The sequence below is a fragment of the Heteronotia binoei genome, chromosome 4 (assembly GCF_032191835.1).
Source record: "Heteronotia binoei isolate CCM8104 ecotype False Entrance Well chromosome 4, APGP_CSIRO_Hbin_v1, whole genome shotgun sequence".
Classification (NCBI taxonomy): Eukaryota; Metazoa; Chordata; class Lepidosauria; order Squamata; family Gekkonidae; genus Heteronotia; species Heteronotia binoei.
This window is the reverse complement of record NC_083226.1, coordinates 38,577,641-38,599,633: the sequence shown is the minus strand read 5'-3', so window position 1 is coordinate 38,599,633 and position 21,993 is coordinate 38,577,641.

Sequence of the window (21,993 nt, the reverse complement as noted above, 5' to 3'; positions counted from 1 at the left end):
GAGCTGGAGGCTAAAAAACTGTGAGCCAGCTCATGCTAACTCAGCTTAGAGGGAACACTGCAGACAGTGATACCACTTTTGAAGCTAAGCCGAAGCAGAATGCAAATGGTCAGAGCTGGAAGTAAAAAAATCAATGTATCTAATCAGGAATCACAATTGAACTGGTTTAGAACCCAATGGGGGGTTGCCAGATTGCAGCTTGGAGATTTATTTCCTTAAATTCTGAGGCATTATGAAATGAAACAGCTGCTGCATTTCCAAGGTCCCTATGACCTTCTGCCTCAATAGCAGCACCATAAAACTGCAAATGTGCTTCCTCTGTCACCTCAAGACAGACAGGGTCTCCAGGTTGCAGTCTGGTAATGTGAGGAAAAGGTAGTCTTCCCAAGGAATAATCAGTGCTTAAACTGAATAATTCATTCAGTGTGACATCAACAATAATACACAGTGTGACAAGCACAAGAATTGGAAATACAAGCCAATTAATACCTAGCCAAGATACAGCTGATTCTCTCTTACTCTTCACTTCTTTTTTAATTTGAGGAAAACAGTGGCCTACCTAATAGGGTTGTGTAAGATTTCTAAGATCATGTATTGATGTACTTTGAACACTGTAAAACACGGGTGGCCAAATTTGCTTAACATAAGAGCCACATAGAATAAAGCCAGGAAGGAAGGAAGGAAGGAAGGAAGGAAGGAAGGAAGGAAGGAAGGAAGGAAGGAAGGAAGGAAGGAAGGAAGGAAGGAAGGAAGGAAGGGAGGGAGGGAGGGAGGGAGGGAGGGAGGGAGGGAGGGAGGAAGGAAGGAAGGAAGGAAGGAAGGAAGGAAGGAAGGAAGGAAGGAAGGAAGGAAGGAAGGAAGGAAGGAAGGAAGGAAGGAAGGAAGGAAGGAAGGAAAATGGGGGGAGGGAGAGGTGGAAAGAAAGCAACTTTAGATGCATTCTCCAACCCACCAGCTGACTTGGCTTGAAGAAATGCTTTAAAGAAAGAAATGGCTTCTCCAAGCTGGCTGATGGGGCAGTGGGGGCTTCAAGAGCCACACAATACGTATTGAAAGAGCTGCAGTTTGGCCACCCCTGTTATAAAATATTACATAAATGCTAATTTTAAAAAGCTGTGCATAAACAATGTGAGATGGGTTTGGTAGTTTAGACAGCCTCAAAGAAAATATCTGGCTTCCCAATAGAAGATGAGCAATGTTAGCCAAATGAGAAAAATTAAGGGATTCCACACCCCACCCTTCCCAGCTGTGATGGTAACAGATGCCAACACACAAGAAAAATGGGTTAACTTTAGGGGGGTGTCTAGCCTAGGCTACACTTCAGAAATCAAACAGAAAGGTATATTTTGTGATTTATGAGACTGCACACATTAGTTGAAAATTATGCATGTGAGACCCATCATTATAAATTTGTGAGAGAAACCATGCTTGAATCCTGGCCAGCAATGGAAAAGTAGGTCATAATCTGGTTGGTTTGCCTTCCTTTAATATTCCAGCCTTTACTCTACAACTGGTTCTCTAGCTTCCAAAGTGTGGACTGGAATTACAGAACTGGACCCCAATTCTCTAGTGCTTCAAATAGTGGGCACTTTGAACACTTTGAACTAGTGGGCATCCTTCCTTAAGGATGGCACTAATAGCTTGAGTTCTAGATGGTGATGGCTTCTCCTAGGATTCTTTTCACTTGGTGGAACTTTCTAGGACAGAACAATACAGAGGACAACAGCGTGGAGTTCAGGAGGCCCACCTCTTCTTTGTAAATCTGACATATGACCTTTGGCCAGCCTTTAACCACTGGGCCCATATCATGAGTGCATTGTTGCTGAGGTCTTAGATATTTTAAAACTACTGCTCTGCATGGTGAATTGCTGGAATACCACCCTTCCTGTTGGTGAGTCAAAAATATCTCAGCAGTAACAACATGCATGTCTTTGTTTTCTAAGAATGGACCCAGGACCAACAATTGACATGCTGCCCCTGGAGAATCCTACTGCATACCATATCCCAGATCTCGTTTGTGTCTTTGGGCAAACCTTTCAGACACTTTATGTTTTTAAAGTTCTCCCTTGCACATCTCTGAAAATGTATTCACTATCTTCAAGGGTAAACGTATTTTTTTGCTGAAGAAAGTCCACTACATTCAAGGGTAAACGTATTTTTCTGTTGAAGGATGTCACGATGATAGTTATCCATCAGCTCCCTAGGTAAATAGATTACACTGAAGCATGAAACATCACTTGCTGTCAGACTGAAAATCAATGTTTGCTGTGTGGCATTTTCCAAATTCAGTTAAATTGCTGCATGCCCATGATTTTAAAGGCATGTTGTTGGATTACATATTACTTCTGGCTTTCTGCTGGAATGCCATGTTCATATGATCAAGCTGTAGCTGGCCATTACCTCCAAGAAGCTGTGGCGAGTTGCAATCTAGAGAATTCAAGAAGTTGGGCCCCCTGACTCTGCCAGTGGTGTAAAAGGAAGGAACTTGCTCAACTCACAGCTGATTGGCAGTGGATCAGCTGAGCTGAGAGGATGGGGGCTGACCAGGCCAACAGGCATATTGGCTCCTTGACTTTCATGAGGATTTCAGTCCCCTCATGAGAGAAAGGAAGCCACAATGGGGCATGAGCAATGAGAATTCATTGACTTCCTCCTCCAGGATGCAAAAGAAAGGAGCCAGGGATAAAGGGAGGACGGAAATGAGCCAGAGCCCCCTCCTCAAACTATCTGAGGCCATGTGGGAGGAGGCCTGAATGTTAAGATGGCCTAACAGGATATGCTCCATTATAGTCTTGCACAGGCCTTGGATTCAGTAGGAGCTCACAGGAGCACAGCTCCTGAACCTTTCTGAAGGTCCCCCTCTTCCTCCCCACCTTGTCCATTGAATAGTAGGTGCAGCTGCATAACAATTCCTGGATGAGCTCCATCACCTATTTTTCTACAAAACTACTCTTAGTCTTGCAGACTTAACACATTTTGTGTTGTTGGAATCCTTCTTTCAAAGTAATTAACTATTCAAGTGGCATTTTGGGTAAGGCAATTATCAGCCTTATATTGAGGGTTGCCATCTCCAGGTTGGGAAGTTTAAGAGTGGAGCCTGGGGTTGGGAGGTACCTCAGTGGGCTATGATACTATACAGTCTACTCTACAAAGCTTCCATTTTCTCCAGCGGAATTTATCTTTGTCATCTGGAGGTCAGTTGTAATTGCAGGAGATCGCCAGGTCCCACCTGCAGGTGGGCAGTCTGGCTTATGCTGTGCCTGTTAATATGCTTCTGTTCAAGTGACCAATATTTTATATGAGGGAGAGAGAATATTTTTTGTCTCTCTTAAAGCCCTGGAACAGAAGGCTGGTTATGTCAAAAGCAATGCCATAATCTGGACAGAGCAGTATCAGTTTATGGCCACAACGTTCAGGAAGGCCTGGACCTAACAGAGGCTTCTATAACAATATCAGTGACCAACGCAGATTTCAGAAGAATATTTAACTGAACTGTGTGAATGCTGTTTTTTTTTTAAAGGATCTGAAACCTGGGCATAGGACTGAGAGCCAGTTCTCACTGTTTTGTACCTGCACACATAGATATCAGAGTACGAAAAACATGTTATCCTCTGTATCAGATATGAAGAGTACAATTGTCCAAAATATGTTATGCATTCCTTTCAAATACTTGGAAGTGGAGACCAGAAGAGCTTTGGGAATTGACCTCAGGATTTTAAATACTACACATACCCCAGTTGGGGTTACCATCCTCCAGTTGGGAGTGGTGGACCCCCCATTTTGGGGGGGCTTCTGCCCACTGCCGGCTACCTGGCTAGCAGAAGGAAATCATGCCCCCAAACAGCAATGTTACAGGAAATAACTGTGATGCACTGATGTCATGTTTAAGTAATGTCAGCACATTAGAGATGTCATGTGGTGATGCTCGTTTTTGGGCAAACCTCTATGGTCTGAGGTTGATTTTACCATAGAGTTTTGCCCCAAATCCAGAGCATCTCCACACAACTTGCCCAACATGCTGATGTCACTTCTGCATGATGTCAGCACATCATGGTACTTCACCCCACTCCCAGAAAGTTCCCTCCCATCCTCCACCGGCACAGTGTTCAGACCTGGCTATCCTACAAATGCACCCAATTAGGGTTGTCAATTCCAGATTGGGAAATTCTTGGAGATCTGGGAGCAGAGCCTGAGGATGATGAAATATGGGGAGGGGAGGGAGCTCAGTGGGGACTTGGAACCACACGAGTCTACCCTCTGAAGTTGCTATTTTCTCCAGGGAACCTAATCTCTGTAGTCTGGATATCTGATGTAATTCCAGAAGAAACCAAGGTTGCGCCCGGAGGCTGGCAACTCTTACCTCCATTGTGGCCATTTTTTTCCTCCAAAGGAACTGATCTTTGCAATCTGAAGGTAAGTTGAAATTGTCAGAAATTCCAGCCCCACCTGAAGACTTGCAACACTGAACCTTGTAGACTTGAAATTTGTGTGTGCATTTTCTACTACAGTTATCTATGTGGAGGTCAGAACAAAGAAGTGTCATGATTTCTTCTTGTGCCACTAAGAGGAGTGTGAGCTTTAGAAACCAGCAGCTGAAGCTTTTCACAAGATGTAAATAACCAACATCTCCCACTTAGGTCTGTAAAGCAAACCTCTGTGCAACAGACAGGTACACTGGTTGAAAATTTAGCAACTCTAATCCAGACACAAGTACAAAAGTAAGAATCTACACACATCCTGAACAATTATAGATTCCCAGTCGACAAAGCAACTTTGCTTTTACTTTTAATAACTGAGTGGCAGTTCTTGAGACAGAACTACAACACCATCCATCTTTCAAAGTTATTTTTAGAAATTTCTTTCTAACTTAGCCAACAGCTCGAAGGATGCCATTTAGAGAAGGAAGAGATTTGCATGTGCAATTCAATACATAATATTTACAAAAGTCTGCAGTTCTATCAATTTGCAATGGATTTTGTTCCGACCTGCATTAAACTGAAATGTTATATGATACCTCATATTATTTTATGAACAGCAACGATGCTCAGGATTGCAAACTGTGAAACAAACCACGCAAATCCTCAGATTCTGTTTACACACCAGGGCTGTGATTCTTCTTGATTCTTCAGTAGAGTAGGAAGAGCCCCACCAATTGTCTTACTCCCCCAAGGTCTCTTGGGGCAGTTCCACACTGAGGTCATTCTCTACACTACAGTCAACCCATTGCTTTTCCAGCACTAGGTGCATACAGAATTCTAGCACAGGGTCCACACCACAGTGGATATAGTGCTTTTGCAATCCTCCACTTTCCAAGGTTTCCAGACTGCTCAGGAAGTGCTTTTCTGTAGGATCATAAATCCTCCTCTGTGTATGCACATCAGTGAAAGTACATGTCCACATTCCCCACCCAACCTTAGTGCCAATTAGTACTATCATACCACGGTAGGAGGTTTATTGTCTACTGGTGGAAATAAAAATGATGCCAGTTCACAACAGTATAACAGTGCCAGTTTCAATTCATTTTTTATTGCAGCTGTAGCAAGCAAGTTGGAGGCTGACAACCAGAACTAGGCTTTCCAGCATGTGCCAAAACACACATCTTCCTAAGAACATAAGACAGCAATGCAAACTCCATTACCCACTTCTATTCTAAGCAAAAGGAAAACTTTACAAGAAATCAGCCTATTGGGGGGAGGGGGAGGAGAATGGGACCATAACAATGAATGGAGAACAGCATGCTGAGGGCAACACCATCTGGAAACCCTACATTGACTGTGTATACAAGTGTAATTGTGCTACATTTCACTAGTGTGGAGCTACCCTTGGAAGACAAGGAGAAAAGCCTGCCTCACTTCTGCCCATCTACAAAATCCTACGTTTTTAAGGCTCTACATACATAAGAGATGACCTTGTTCACTGCATCCCATCATATTGAAATGTGACTTGTGATATCTCAATGTGTACAATAGGTGTGTCATGAATAAGTTTGTCTCTTAGATGGTTCAAACAATGTAGGAGTCTGTAGAGCAAAATTTAGAGACCCTCTTAATCTGAGCACCATTACAGGGCCTGGCAGAGGATCATTCCACCATATGTGAAGCAAACATGCATGGTGGTTAAAAGAGCAGCATTCAACCTTGATTCTTTGCTGAGCATATCTGCATGATACACTTTTCTAAACATGTTTGTCTCGTTCATATTTTGCATTTTTAGGTCTACTCATGGAAGATATATTGGTGACTCCGTTCCACCAAGTCTTTCTGTGGAACTTTCTCCATTGTTGGACGACTAACAGAAGTGAGTCCGTGGATAGTAGACTGAAGTCATTATTGTCTCTCTTTGCTTAGGCTGGAAAAAGTTCTTCCAGTCTCAAGAGATTTCCTCCAACTTCAGTGGGTCTTCCATTAGAGGAAGATAAACATTATTTATTTAGAAAATGCACATGCTGCTCTTCAGAGACCTGCTCAAGACAGCTCACAACTAAAATGATATAATAAAACCACTTAGATTTTTATCAAAGTATACTGATGAACACTTTAATCCCAAGTGTAGTAAATGCCTACATATGTGTGGAAAGGCTTGGAGTCAGTTTTTTATAAGAAGAAAACCACAAAGCTACTTTCTGGTGGCTATAATATTAAATACTTTTAAACCATCCAACTTTCTATCCCCCAAACAGCATAGCCTATTTGATGTTTTCTGGGAATGTTTTCAAAGGAGTTCAATGGCGAGGAGGTCTGCATATTTTGAATATAAAAGACACATATTAGTGGATTAAATGACCTAAGCAAAACAGCCTCCTAGAGTCGCTAGGCCAGCAGCTGTTCCTGTGCCTACAAAGGAAATATAGAATCCATCTGTGGCTGGCTACAGTGAAAACACAACATCTGTTGATCATTGGCAACGCTCTGGCAGAGTTCTTGAAATCCAGGCTGCCACAGTCATTTTCTGCCTTCTCACTTCAGACCTGAGATGTGCAGACGTCTGCACGTACTCTCCAGCCCAGCCTTTTCTTGAGCCTGCAGCTCTGCTTGAGTAAGCAGAACAGCTCTACAAAGTAAAGAGGGGAATGCTCCGCACATGATGGATGAATGTCAGTGTGTTACCTCAAGGGCAAGTTCATGCAGGGTTAGTAGAGGAGCAGAAAGCACAATGGCTCTTTGGAAGCACTGCACTTATGCGGAAAAGATCCCCCCTTGGGACAGTTCAAGATAGAACAGGGGGATGCTTAGTACGTCAAAATACTGAGTAAAACTCTGACTTTTTTGCACATTCTAATTCTGATGAGATTGTGATTTGAACAATGCATGTTAAAAGTCCTGGAAGAAAACAGTACTTTGATATTTATCAGCGGGGGTGTGTGTGTGTCCTTTTTTTAGCCATATGACTTTTAACCTTGTTTTAAGCTTCACTCACATTTCTTTTGTCCAATTTAAAGTGAGTGTGGTCTTTAAAAAGAGATGGGACCCTAAAAGCTCCTGAAGAATCTACCTTTGATTCCTCTCTTCCTCCTCTCTTCTGATCACTTGTTATGATTCCATATTCAAAAGCAGTCTAAGCATTGCTTTGTTAAACTACCTGGGATGGCACTTGAGATATTTTGAATGAAAAGGCAGTTACGTTTGTGTGTTTATGCAATAAAGCAGCCAACCCTCTCTGACCAAAACCCAGGATGTGGGTGAACCACGAGCCTGATATGTGTTAGAGCCCTTGTATTTCGAGCACGTTCGAGCACGAACTTCTGCTAAGTTCACTATATTAAACCATAATAATTGAAAAATTGGTCCTACAGAGGGGTAGGTGACTGGTTGTTTCTCTTGCAATGCCCATAAGAGTATGTCTTCCCCTGAGCTCATATATTCAATATATGGGCATTCAAGATGGGCAAACAAAGTTATGGTTCAGTGTCAAAGAAATCAACTACTTAACTGACCCGCGATACCGATGATAGTTGGACTTAGTTCAAATTCTTAAAAATCCTGACGCAATCTTTAATCATTTAAATAATGCAAGTCATTATTTAATCAGGAAAAAAAAATCTGTGTGTGTCCTTTGAGTGACCACCACTCTGTTCCCCAAATATCTGCCAAGCTAGAGTTTATCCAATAGTTGGGGTTTTTTTCCTGCTCAAAGAGAAGACCCTGCCCTTCCTGCCTTCTTTATCTCTACTCTTCCTATGCAGGTCTTTCTGGAAGGCTACCATGCACTCTCCTGTCCTCAGTGAAGGGCGAGCCCATCCAAACCCAAGGACTGGTACTCTGCTTCAGGAGCAAATGCCTGGCCATTCCTGCGCCAAAAAGCAATCCAGCACTAAAGGCGAACTCGACAAAACTTCCCCACCACCTTCTCCAGGGCTTCTGTGCTGGAAGGCTGAGAGCCTCCTTATGCTCGGTGTCCTCCCCCTCCCCCTCCCGAGACAAAAAGGCAGGCTCAAGCCCGGGGGACTTACTGCAATCGCTCGCAGCCTTTCCTTGTGCAATTCAGCCTCCGCCATCCTGGACGAGGGAAGGATGCAAGGGCAGGAGGAAGAAAGAAGAAGAGGCAAGAGAAGGGGAGGGGGGGGGGAGGAAGGGACGAGGAGAAGACGCTGTCACCGAGGGAGGCACCCCCGCTCCTGATCTGCCCACAAAGTCTCGGGAAAGATGCCCAGGGAGAGCGGAAAGAAACAAACAGCCGCAGCTGGAAAGACGCCGCCGCCGCCCCGGCTTCACGGCAAGCTCCTGCTCGCCCCCAGGGCTGCCCGCCTCCTGCCTCCCAGCTGCAGGACTGCTAGCTGCATTTCATCGCTGCTGCTGGGTGCTGCCGCCGCCGCCGCTGTCACACGAGCCATCTATGTGCTCGCGAAGCTGCTGAGTCCGGGAGATGGCTGTAACTCCCCCCTCCCCCCCGTTTTTTTCGCCTTGACGTTTGGCGGCATGTTTGCTCCTCCTCTGGACGGCGGGCTCTCACCCCAGCGGGCCTTGACAGCGGCAACACAGCCGAGTCCTCAGCGCCGGCGGGGAAAGGCCCGCCAGGGGAGGGGAGGGGAGGGGAGGCGGCGGCGCTGCACTCCCTGCCCAGAGAGGGGTGGAGGGGAAAGGTGCAAGCGAACACCCCGTTTACTACAGCGAATGTGGCCGTCGCCAGCCGGCGGCTGGGCAGGCATCAGGCAGCTGTGGAAGGGGGGTGGGGTGGGAGGATTTAGCTGCCTTAGGGAAAGGTTGGTTATTATTCCTTTTTTCCCTTAATGCGAGAGCATACCTTTTTCATTACTGGGTGTTATTTACTCAAGCAAAGGATTCAGCCCTGTCCCAGCATTCATTCTTTTCAGTGCGGGCGTTTCTTTCTTAAAACTTAAAGAAACCTGGTGTCAGGCTGCATTTGAACAAGGGGGGAAACCACAGAGGTGACCACGGGAAGCCTGCTTAACCCTTTTAGTCGTTGAAGGGGCCACCAAGTTTCGGCTGACTCTGGAGGATTTTGAAGGCAAGAAACCAACAAGGGGGTGATTTGCCTTCCTGGGTGTGCCAACCCTGGCCTTCCTTGGTGGTCTCCCATCCCAGACCTGAGGAGATCAGGGAAGCGCCTTTTACCTTGCTGTTATTTTCCAGCTCAAAATTCTCTGGGGAGGCTTTTCCCTCCCGCAGAGAAACTGATGAGGGACATCCCTTATTCTTCATAGGGGAAGGGTGATTTTTGAGCTGATATTGGATGGAAAGGAAAGGGCTCAAGGGGACTCTCCAAGTCATTTCTTTCTCTCCTGATGCAGCTTGGCTAGACCGATTTAGGTGAAAAAGCATGTGAAAGGAAGCATCATGGAAGTGCTTAGGGTGAGCCTGGAATTCCTTTCCTAATGCTTTCCCCTAAGGGGATAAGTACAGTATTCTGTAGTCCCCATTTTGCATGAATAGCGCAACACATTGTTTTCAAGCTTTGGTGCGTGCAAATGTGTACCTGCAACAAATCTGGGATTCCAGTCATGTGTACTGAAGCTTGCAAATACATACATTGCCCTATTTGCACAAAATGGTGAGCATGCACAGAGAAAGGGTTATGCATTTTCTTGGAGCATGAGGCAAAAATACCCAGAATATAATAAGTGAAAAAGGGTCTATGGTAAGTGCTATTTCTGGGCCAAGGTACACATTGCACATGAACTATGTGACTGGATTGGCTAACAGATTCTTGAATAAAGGTAAATAAAGGCAATGAGGGGGAGGATATGGGTCATGAATGTGCCATCTTGCCATAGAAATATACACCAAGTTGCAATTATTCCATGGGGGGGGAATATAATATTCATATTTAATTTTTATTTTTTCCCTTCAAGAAATCTTTAAAGATTATTTTCACAGAGCAGACCAATTACATGTAATATACACATGTAATTGGTCTGCTCTGTGAAAATAATCTTTAAAGGTTTCTTGAAGGGAAAAAATAAAAATTAAATATGAATATTATATTCCCCCCCCCCATGGAATAATTGCAACTTGGTGTATATTTCTATGGCAAGATGGCATATATCGCATCACTTTAAACTCCACCCTTTCCATAAACTCCACCCTCTATCATTTGCTATATAAATGATGACAACACAATCACAGAATATCAAAGGAAGAAGATTTGTGCATACATTCACATTTCTCAAAGGATCTAGAACTCCTTGGGTGGAGGCCCCAGGTGGGTAAGAACTGTTGTCTTCTGGGTCCTGCGATGGGCCTCTAAAGTAACGCAAAAAGCTTGTTTTTAAAGCTAAGGTTGCTACATTTTAAACTGGTCCCTTAAATTTTAAAGTGACCACCCTAGCCATCCCTTTAATAGTTTGATCTGCAGCAATTATATGAAAATGTTATTTCGCTCCATGCCATGAAAAGTGTCAGCTGCCCATTTCAAGTTGTGGTTGACTTATAGCAACCCTCCATGGGGTTTTCAAGGCAAGAAACATTCAAAGGTGGTTTGCCATTACCTGCCTCTGCACGGCAACCTTGACATTCCTTGGTGGTCTCCCATCCAAATACTAGCCAGGGCCGAACTTGCTTAGCTTCTGAGATCTGATGAGGTCAGGCTAGTCTGAGCTATTCAGGGCATTTCCGCACATTAAACCATTATTAAAGGGACAAGGCATCCCCCCCAACTGCTGATCTTAATTTACACTCAGGATTTAGTGCATGTTTGTGTTGAATCTAGCCCACTATCAGCAGGCCAAAATCCAATAACTCCTCATTTACTTTTAAGCTGATTGTAGTCAGAATCTCTTAATGATCTGGTCAAAGGCTGAATGGTTATAAACTGATAATCTTTACTGCAAAAGTATGGACAAGTTGGCTTTACAGTGCTGGCTATAAATCTCTTAGTTGTAATCCAACAATATGGAGCAGGATTAACGGGAAAAATCGAAAGCAATCCATTGCCTCTGTGAACTGGAAATCTGCTTGCCTGGCTAGAATGTGCAGAAAAACAAACCCAGTAGATGCAGGAAAAAGGCTAGTCTGGGAACAGGTCTAGTTTTCCTTTGGACTAGAAACAAATATTTCACAAGGCACAACCTGGTGGGCTCTTAAATCACTGAACTGGAGCTATTCTGCTTTAAATATTGCTTTGCCGGTTGTTTCCCAATATGAGTCACCAACCTGTAAATGCATAAACACATCCAGAGCACCATCTAGACAAAGTTAAGTACCTCAGAGAATAATCCTAAACTGGTCCACTCAGTATCCTCCTGAAGTCTAATCAATGGAGTTTATTTCCAGAAAATACCTGCACAGTTTAGGTCCCATTTCTTTCAGAGGAGATGTTTATATATTGCAGTCCATGCTTAGCTCTGCCACACTGAAATTAATGGAACTTTGAAAGCACAGTACTTAATTTTGGCTGCACCAGGTCTATCTGAAAAGATGTCCTAAAACTCTAATGATCCCACAGTTGATCCTAGCATTTGAGAGACACAGGTTCAAATCTCTACTCTGCCATGGAAGCTTACTAGTGATCTTGGGGCATCCCTAACCTACCTCACAGGGTTGTTGCATATGGAAAATGGGAGAATGCATCTCCTCTTTGGGAAAAAGTATATGACCAGTCCCAGACTCTCTAGTAAGCTTTCACGGCAGAGTGGGAATTTGAACCTGGAGATTTGTTCCTAGTCAGATGCTCTAACTACTACACCACACTGCCCTGACCTGGATAGCTTAGGCTAGCTAGCCTGATCTCATCAGATAATGGAAGCTAAAACAGGGTTGGTCATGGTTAGTATTTGGAAGAAATACCAGGGGAATGACACAGAGGCAGGCAATGGCAAATCGCCTCTGAAACATCTCTTGCCTTAAAAAAAAACAAGTCTAGCTTGCTACCTAGTGATGCATAACCCTAAAAGAGCTAGAACTTCTGACTGCCAGACAATCTTAGGATCTCCTGGCTATACTACACACACTGCCATATGATAATTCTCACACCACACTGGCTCTTATCTGAGCCCTAAAGAGCCTGTGAGATAAATCTTTTGACATGTACCTACATCCGCTGGTGTGACATAGAGAACAAGTTGTGAGTGCAGCAAGGCTAGCTTAAAAGTTTTCAAACAAACAATCTGATTTAAAATTAAAAGAAGATCAGATTCCTAACTGAGGCTGCCAGGTCCCCTCACCCATCTGGTGGGGGAATTTCGGAGGCATTCTGGCGGACAGCGTCATTGCATGACATCCCCAATGCAATGACATTACCTTAAAGTGATGCCATCATGTTGGGGATGTTATGCGAAAATGCTCTGATATTTGGGTGAAATTATGGTTTTTCCCACCCTCAAAACCATAGAGTTTGCCCTGCATGATGTCCCTAGTACGATAATCTCACCCAGAAGTGATGTGAGCACATCAGGGAGGTTGCACCACAATGTCTCTGTTTGGAAGCTGGCAGATGATGGATCAAAGCCCCCCAAAGCAGGGGAATCCCCACAGGAATTGGGGACTGGCAACCCTATTCCAATCTGAATTTTTTTTAAAAAAACCCTTTATTTCAGCACAAATGACTTTAAAAATAGGAGCCTTGAAGGCTTATGAGCTGTTTTGTGAGACAAAATTTGAATCCAGCAACAGCTTAAAGACCAACAGCATTTTTCAGAGTACAAGCTTTTGTAAATCAAAGCTCACTTTGTCAGATACCATATCCCTAGTAAATTGTGTTGGCCTATGATGCTACTGGACTCAAACTTTGTTCTACTACTACAGAATAATAATGACTAACTAGGATTTCCAGCTCCATGTTAGGAAATCCCTGGAGACTTGCGGGTGGAGCCTAGTGAGGGTATTGGGAGGGGCCTCAGCAGGGTATGATGCCATCAAGTCTACCCCCAAAGCAGCCATTTTCTCAAGGGAAATCAACCTCTGTCATCTGGAGATCCATTGTAATTCCAGATCTCCAGCCCCCACCTGGAGACTGGCAACCCTAACAGCTACCCACATAAAATGCTGTTGATGTTATTTTGGTTTGAGCACAATAAAAGCTGTTGCATAGGTTTTGGTTCCAGATTTGGCTTTAGACCAACATGGCTACCTAATCATCTATTTCAAAAACATATTTCATAATTAAAAAGCAATTCGAGAAATGTTCTTTAGGATTGTTTACTTTATGTGTTTAAAACCAAGGTACTCCCCTCAAAACATGGAACATTTGCCATCATTTGACACAACTTCACCATGGAACCATTTCAAAACCCTCAGCATCCAACAAGTTAAACAATATTTTATTAATAAAGTACAACATGCTGAATTGTTCGTGGCTTAGTTGGCTTTATTCTCTGAGTAAGAAATAGTCCACTCTAGGAAATCGGTGACACAATAGGTGCTCCAAACAGCACAGAATGCTAGACAATTCTATTTTCATGCCAAAGGACAGCACATGGCAGACAGCCAGTGTGGACGAGGGACAGAATTAGAAACATTTGTCTTAGTAGCTATAATACTGTTCACCCTTCATCATCCAACAAGCAACCTGATCTGGAAGAAAAGAGGAATGGTAAAGGAAGAAGAATAGGAGCCTTCAAACCACAACACTGGTGCTGAGCTCCTTCTACAAAGTTAATCCCATCCTACTTTTTATGATGCATAAACAGTTCCAAATCACTAGAAGTATAAGGTCCAACTAGTTGCAATGACATGTGAAGGAGTTGGGTCACTGCCAGGTCCATACAAAGTATGTGTGAGTGCACGGGGGAGGGCAATTTAAAGTGCATGAGAATAGGGCATGGAGATGACTCAATCTCTTTCCAAGCATCCTCCTGCCAACTTTTCTAGCTATTCTTCAATCCAGTGGGACTCCAAGGCGAGAAGTGACTCCTACAAGGAGAAAAATTATAGGAGCAAAGCAGTTCCCAGAGAAAATACAGGCATGCAGGACATTGTGTACCTCTTCCACCCATCCTATAACCACCCCAACTTCTCTGTTGGCTATGAATTTGGTATGATCTGCAATCTACTGCTATAATATCTTTGCTTCTAAATTTCTTAAGAAAACAAAATAATTTTAAAATGCAAATAAATTAAATTTTTGCCTTTAGAACTTGATTATATAGTCCTTAGTAGTCACTACCCATGATGACTAGAGGAATCTTCCACATCCAGAGACAGTAAATCTCTGAATAACAGCGCTAGGGAGGTAACATGAGGCAAAGGCCTTGGCCTCTGTGTCTTCTTCATTGGCCTTCTGGGGTAACCAAATGGCCAATGTGTGAAAAAGGCTGCTGGGCTAGATGGACCACTGGTCTGATCCAGCAGAGTGCTTCCTATCTTCTCTTAATGTACTTATTTTTGTACCTATTCAGAGATTTAAGTGCTGATATACACATACAACAGAATGATGAAAATTGGGCCTGGATAATAAGATAGCAAATGAGTATGTTTGAATAGGAGGAGGACAGGGAGAACATGCTGGTCCATAAAAAGTTAGGACATTATAGAGCTAACACAGAAACCTTCTCCCTCACCTACTCCTCAGAGGGTTATTCTGTGGGAAATAATTCAAACATAACCAGATCATTGGAGTCTACTGTGACCTTATTTCTCACAGCAGAAACACTGGTCAATAGACTTCAACTGTCAAGGTATTGTATCTTCTGCTGTGATTGTGAGAGATTCTGTCAGCACACCATCCATCTTACTGCCTCACTATCTCTTTGTTTGAGCTGGTCAAGCTGCTTTCAGCTCTGGTGTTTGGAGACCCCAAGCACAGTGGGGTTTTTTGTGCAGGAATGCACAGGAACACAGTTCCAGCTGGCTTGGCGTCAGGGGGTGAGGCCTAACATGCAAATGAGGTTCCACTGGGCTTTTTCTACAAAAAGCCCTGTGTGAAACAATGGTGATGTCAGGGGTGTGGCCTAATATGTAAATAAGTACCTGCTGGGCTTTTTCTATAAAAAACCCTCTGCCCAAGCATATTGTGCTTGATGCTGTTCTGTACAACAGGAAATCTGTTCTTGCCAAAAGGAAATCTTACATTATTCTGGTTCAAATGTAGACAGTCTCCTCCATTACTCCAGTACTTTACATCTTACACTGTTAATCACTAGGCTTCCCAAATCCCCCGCTTGGCCTGGAGGCCCCCGATTTGGAGCCTCCTCCTCCCCCCGCGCGGCAAAAAAGGGAAAGCGGGAGGGGGGGAGAATGGCAGCCCTTCCCACCCAGCCCCGATCGCAGCAGTCAGAGCTCTTCCGTTTTCTCAGGCTGCTTCCTGCCCCCAGTCAGCTGGCCGGTGAAGGGAGGGGAGCCCAGCCCCGCCTCCAAAGGACCATGTGCCTTTGCACCTCCGGAGGTGAGTGAGTTCTGCCGGCTTCCTATTCCATGCCATAAAGTGCCCAGCTGGTGTGCCTGTGTTGCTGTGAGAAGCTGGCAGCAACTCGTGAGTAGAGAGGCCAGTCCCCTGCATCAGATTTGCCAGAAACGGGGGGGGGGGGGGTGAAGAGGGAAACGTCTTCATTATTCCCTACGTGAAGATCGATTCTCATAGGGTATAATGGGGAATTGATTTGGAGGTTTCGGGGGCTCTGGGGGAGCTGTTTTTTGAGGTAGAGGCACCAAATTCTCAATATAGTATCTAGTGCCCCTCCCCAAAGTATCCCCCAAATTTCAAAACGATTGGACCAGGGGGTCCAATTCTATGAGCCCCAAAAGAAGGTGCCCTTATCCTTCATTATTTCCTATGGAAGGAAGACATTTAAAAAGGTGTGCTGTCCCTTTAAATGTGATGGCCAGAACTCTCTTGGAGTTCAATTATGCTTGTCACACTCTTGTTCCTGGCTCCGCCCCAATGTCTCCTGGCTCCACCCCCAAACTCTCCTGGCTCCACCCCCAAAGTCCCCAGATATTTCTTGAATTGGACTTGGCAACCCTATTAATCACCAAACTGCAAAAGTGTTCCTGGACCAATCAAAATCCAGTATGGAGGATCTGGGGCCCAAAGAAGGCCTAATTCCTGGGTAGTGCTATTGTAATCAACATGCCAACCTTGCTAAATTATCTCAGTGGAGCCTTGGAGACTTATGGTCATGAATCCTTCCACCATCTTAGTGGTTCAAAAGCTCATTGCTTACGCCAATTGATCTGCTAAATTCTTCATCCTCCCACAGGCCCTGCAAGTTCTAATGAAGATTTCGCCACCGCTGAATTTACCCATGCTCCTGATTTGCAGATGCCTAAACCTAAAAACATCCTAGTAGGTCACCTTAACCATTATATTCCTCTAAAAAAATCTAATTGAGTTCTTAGATTTGGTTCAGAAGCTCAGACAGCAGGTGAAGACTTGCCATGCTATGCATCCACAATGGTTGTAGAGATAAATGTGGTTCAGTTCAAAACCAAATATGACTTTAAAAAAAAAATAAAATCTAACCTTTAACTTAAGGTATAGTAGGTGGGATGATCGAATAAGCAGCATGTGACAGGCAAAGAGTTTTGTGGGACTAAATGGCTTCATAGGGTTGCCAGTCTCCAAGTGGTAAAGCAACAGACCAAAACCATGACATGTCCCTGAAGAATTGGTGCTTGTAATATTTGAATGCAATCTGGAAATGTTGGAGTTTTTGGATTTCTACTCATTGCCTTCTTGATAAAGACTCTTTGAAATAGAGGATTACTGAGGCTGGCATCTCTGTAGGAGGAGGCATGAGAGATTCCTTATCTGTAGGAAGAATGGACATGTGAGCACTACAAGAGCTTTCTACTACAAGCACTTTCTATCTTTCAGGTCTGGAATTTGGATTTTCAAGTCTGGAGTTTGTATGGACTTTAAGGGCTTTATTCAGTTCTTTTAAATATAAATTTATTTCAAACATTATTAACACAAAAGCTAATATGGAACAAAATTGCAAGCAATCTAAAACCCTAAACAAAATTTCTTTTCCTATAATTTGGTACACCATTCTTCCTCCGTTCTTTATTCTTATATGTGTTTATGAACTGAAATATTGAAGTTGTGGTTATAAACAGGTGTGGAAATCTAAATATATAACATTCATTGTTATACTACATGGGTGGTTAGTCACGGTTTTGGTCTGTTGCTTTAGTCTCCAAGTGGTGACTGGAGATTTGCTATTACAATTGATCTCCAGGCAACAGAGATATGTTCCCCTGGAGAAAATGGCTGCTTTAGAAAGTGGAGTCTATGGCAGGGGTGTCGAACTCATTTTTTATGAGGGCCAAATATGACATAAATGAGACCTTGTTAGACTGAGCCATGTCGGGTTGGGCTGGGCCATGTATGTACCTATTTATGATTAGGTAGCAGAGGTATAAACTTTATAAAGGACACAGACAAACACAGATTTTTTTGAAAACCTTAAATTATGCTTAAAACATTAGCACTCGGTCTTAAAGGTGATTCTTTGTATTTCTCCCATGGGATCCAGGGAACTGGGCTCTTTCCTTCCTTCCTCAGGGGACTAGGAGGGGGAGGAGCCTCAGCCAATAAAAGGAAGAAAGACTTGGCTCAGTAGTTCTGCTGTGCAATTGAGGGAGCCTGGCCAAGCAAGCTATCCCTCTCCCCTTTCCTCCCCAAGGGAGGAGCCTCAGGCAATGGAGTAAATAGAGGTTTTGCTCTGTAGTTCCTGTATGACTGAGCAAGCCTGGTAAAGTAAGCTGTGATGCAGAAGGAAGCAAGAGAGAGGGAGAAGAAAGCAGATGACAGCCAGTTGCTTGGGGGCCTGATAGGAGCCCTCTGGGGGCCTGATTCGGCCCCTGGGCTGCATGTTTGACACCCCTGCTCTACGGCATTATGTCCCAGTGAAGCTCTTCCCCTCCTCAATTTCACTCTTCTCAGGTTTCTCCCTCCACCCCCCCGTCCCAAATCTCTAGGCATTTCCCAATCTGGAGCTGGCAATCCTACTTCTTAGAGAGGCTTTACAAAAAGAGACATGACAGAAGTGAACAGTTGCCAGCAATTCAAATGCACACTCCTGCACAAATGTATTCCAATGCACTAAAACAATCCCACTGGGTGCTCCTGTGTACTTCGTGTACTTGTTATTTGTACGTGCCACTTTGTAATAAAGGAATCACAACAACCATTGTTCAGGCTGCAGAAAGTTTATGGCTTGTTAGTCAACATGTTAATGATCAGTAATGTTAAATGGTATAAGGGTTGCCAAGTCTCCCTGCCGCTGTGGCGGGGGACTTCTTTGCGTATGTGAAGCATGTAGGGTGTGATGATGTCACCCAGAAGTGATGTCATTGCTCTGGGGACATCGCATGTGGACACTCTAGGATTCACACTAAAAACAGGTTGTGCACCAGGTCTGGACTAGAGACCAAAATAGTCAGTGCTTGCAACAAAGCCATGAGAACATCCAAGCGTCGGTATCTGCTGGCAATAATAGCCTGGGGAAACCCTACTGACCCATGTTGGAAGCACAGGGGGCAGCAACATTTTGCCATTAAAATGTAAAGCTGCTTCAAAATTCAGAGCAACCATTCAACAAGCAGCCAGTATAAGAAGAGCCCTATTGGCATGATAACGTCATCCAGAAGTGATGTAATCACACTGGGGACACTGTCCACGGACACTCTAGGACTCGCACTGAAAACTCTATGGTACCATAGAGTAATGTTAAATGGTACCATAGAGTTTTACCATGATTCCTAGAGCGTCACACCAGAAACACTTTAGAAATAGCAGTAAAACTCTATGGTACCATAGAGTTTTCAGTGCGAGTCCTAGAGCAGCTCCGCGTGTCATCCCTGGTGCAACGATGTTATCATGCCGACAACAGGGCTCTTCAGGGGCAGGGCCTTTGGCGGGGGAGGGCGGGATATAAAAATAAAATTATTATTATTATTATTATTATTATTATTATTATTATTGGGATCCCCCTGGCAGTCTGCTTCCTGCCAGCAGGTTGGGGCTCTCCCAGGTGGGGGATCCCTCACACCCAGTGGGAGCTTGGTAGCCCTAAATGGTATGTGTTATACAAATGGGTTTTCTTATACTGGCTCATTGTTGAACAGTTGCTCTGAATTTTGAAGCGACTTGACATTTTAATACCAAAATGTTGCTGCCCCTTGTGCTACCAACGTGGGTCAGTAGGGTTTCCCCAGGCTATTACTGCCAGCAGATACTGGTGCTTGGATGTTCTCATGGCTTTGTTGCAAGCACTGACTATTTTGGTCTCCAGCCCAGACCCGGTGTACAATCTGCCATCAGTCTTTCCATATCGAGCTCTCCCATGGCTCGTCCGCTTCAACAAACTGGATTTTAGCACCTATGAATTATGCAGATGCAACACACATTATCATCTTGTGTCCCAGTTATTTTCTTTCCCAAGCAGGCAGAGGCAGTACTGTTGTTGTTGTTGAACTTTACTTAAGAGCATAAAATTCTAACAAAAAATTATAACAGACCTTTGATGGGGTGGAGTGGGGGAAGAATCCCCCAAAGTCTGTTAGTTAGAGCAGCTCAGAGATAAGGTATGTAGTATTTCTTCTGAACCATCTCAAGAGAACAATAGCTGTTAGAGTGAGAATAATGATAAGCAAATTAGAAGGTAAACAGCCCTTGGCTTTTTAATAGGGCTTCCCTAAGTTTAGTCAGAAGCAACCTGACAAGACTTAACACAATCACGCACAAATGTAATATCAACTATATTAGGTTAATTCTCCAGCAACAGGTTGTCCCCCACCCCAGCCCAAAATGATGATTCTCAAATTCTGCCACCTCTCCTCCCCCATCAAGCCCTCTTCAAGTCTAACTAGTAAAACTCTCTCTGGTGTCCAGCATTTTTGACAGTGAGGCATGGGATGGAGAGGAATTAATGCTTTGCTTCTCCATGGACAACTCTATTCATCCAGCAAAATCTCCTTTTAAGGAAGGAATGTTCATGCTATCCTATCCCCCAGTATTAGGATGGACAACTTCCAGGTGGGGCTGGAAGATCTGGAATTACAACTGATCACAAGAATTACCAAGATCAGTTCTCCTGGAGAACAAGGCTGCTTTGGAGGCTTGACACTGTGGCATTATATCTTGCTGAGGTCCCTCCCCAATCTTGATCTCCCCAGGCTGCAACCCTGATCGCCAGGAATTCCTCATTCCAGAACTGGCAAACCTACCCAATATTTTAGCTTTTATTGGCAGGGAGCTACTATCTTCTCCCTGAGCTGCCACCAACCTACCAGAAAATTAAAAACCTGACCTGGCTTGCTCCTGTGTCTTTAACAGTAGTTGATTTGCAGAAAAAGCTTGACACAGGAGGAGCAATGGCAGTTAAAGAACATGGCAGCCCTACAGTTTGACAGGGAGGGGGGCTAGAAACCAACATTTTTGAACTGCATAAACTATATAAAGTTTTACATACATATATACTGTATTTTTCGGACGATTAGACGCACCGGACCATAAGACGCACCTTCGTCTACGTGCGCAAATGGCCATCTTCGGTGATGCGGGCGCCATTGCAGCCTTCGGGCCGCCTTGACCGGGGGCCGCACGCAGGCGCGGGAGAAGCATGCCGGCGCCTGCGAAGTGCTGGATTTGTGGTGAGGGCAATCTCGCCGCTTGTCTCCCAGCCAGGCACGCAAGCGCGGGGCAAGCACGCCTGGCTGGGAGACAAGCGGCGAGATCACTCCCTGCAAAGTGCTGGGTTGGCGATGGGGGCGGAGGGAGCGATCTCGCCGCTTGTCTTCCAGCCAGGCGTGCTTGCCCTGCGCTTGCGTGCCTGGCTGGGAGACAAGCGGCAAGATCGCTGCCTGCAAAGTGCTGGGTTGGCGATGGGGGCGGAGGGAGCGATCTCGCCGCTTGTCTCCCGGGGGCTGCAGGCCCCTCCCCCCCTCATCTTTTAGTATTTGGACCATAAGACGCACACACTTCCCCCCCCCCACTTTTTTGGGGGGGGAAGTGCGTCTTATGGTCCGAAAAATACGGTATTTATTGCTCACCGACCATTTGGCCATAAACAAATGGCAATGAAATAGAAAATTCATCGATAGCATAAATTTTACAGATTTTACAAAACAAACATTTAAAATAAGCAAAGTGCACAACATAAAACATCATTTCCCATTTTTTTGAAATCCTCCACTTGTCTCTTAAATCTCAACACTCCCAGAAGAAATGTTACAACTGAAACTGTGATTGTTAGATCAAAGCCACCAAGCAAAAGCTGAAGCTTATTTGCCACAAGCAGATCAATATCGAGAATTAATGGGTCAATAAACTGTTTTCTTAAGTAGTTATACCTTTGACAAACCAAAAACACATGTTCCACAGTTTCAACAGAGCCGGATCCACAACCACATAATCTCTCAGAATAGGGCTTTCTCATGTATGATTAATCACAAAGGGTGATTAACATGTGGAATTCACTGCCACAGGAGGTGGTGGCGGCTACAAGCACAGAGAGTTTAAAGAGAGGTCCATCAGTGGCTATTAGCCACAGTGTGTGTGTGTGTGTGTGTGTATATAAATAATTTTTTTGGCCACTGTGTGACACAGAGTGTTGGACTGGATGGGCCATTGGCCTGATCCAACATGATTTCTCTT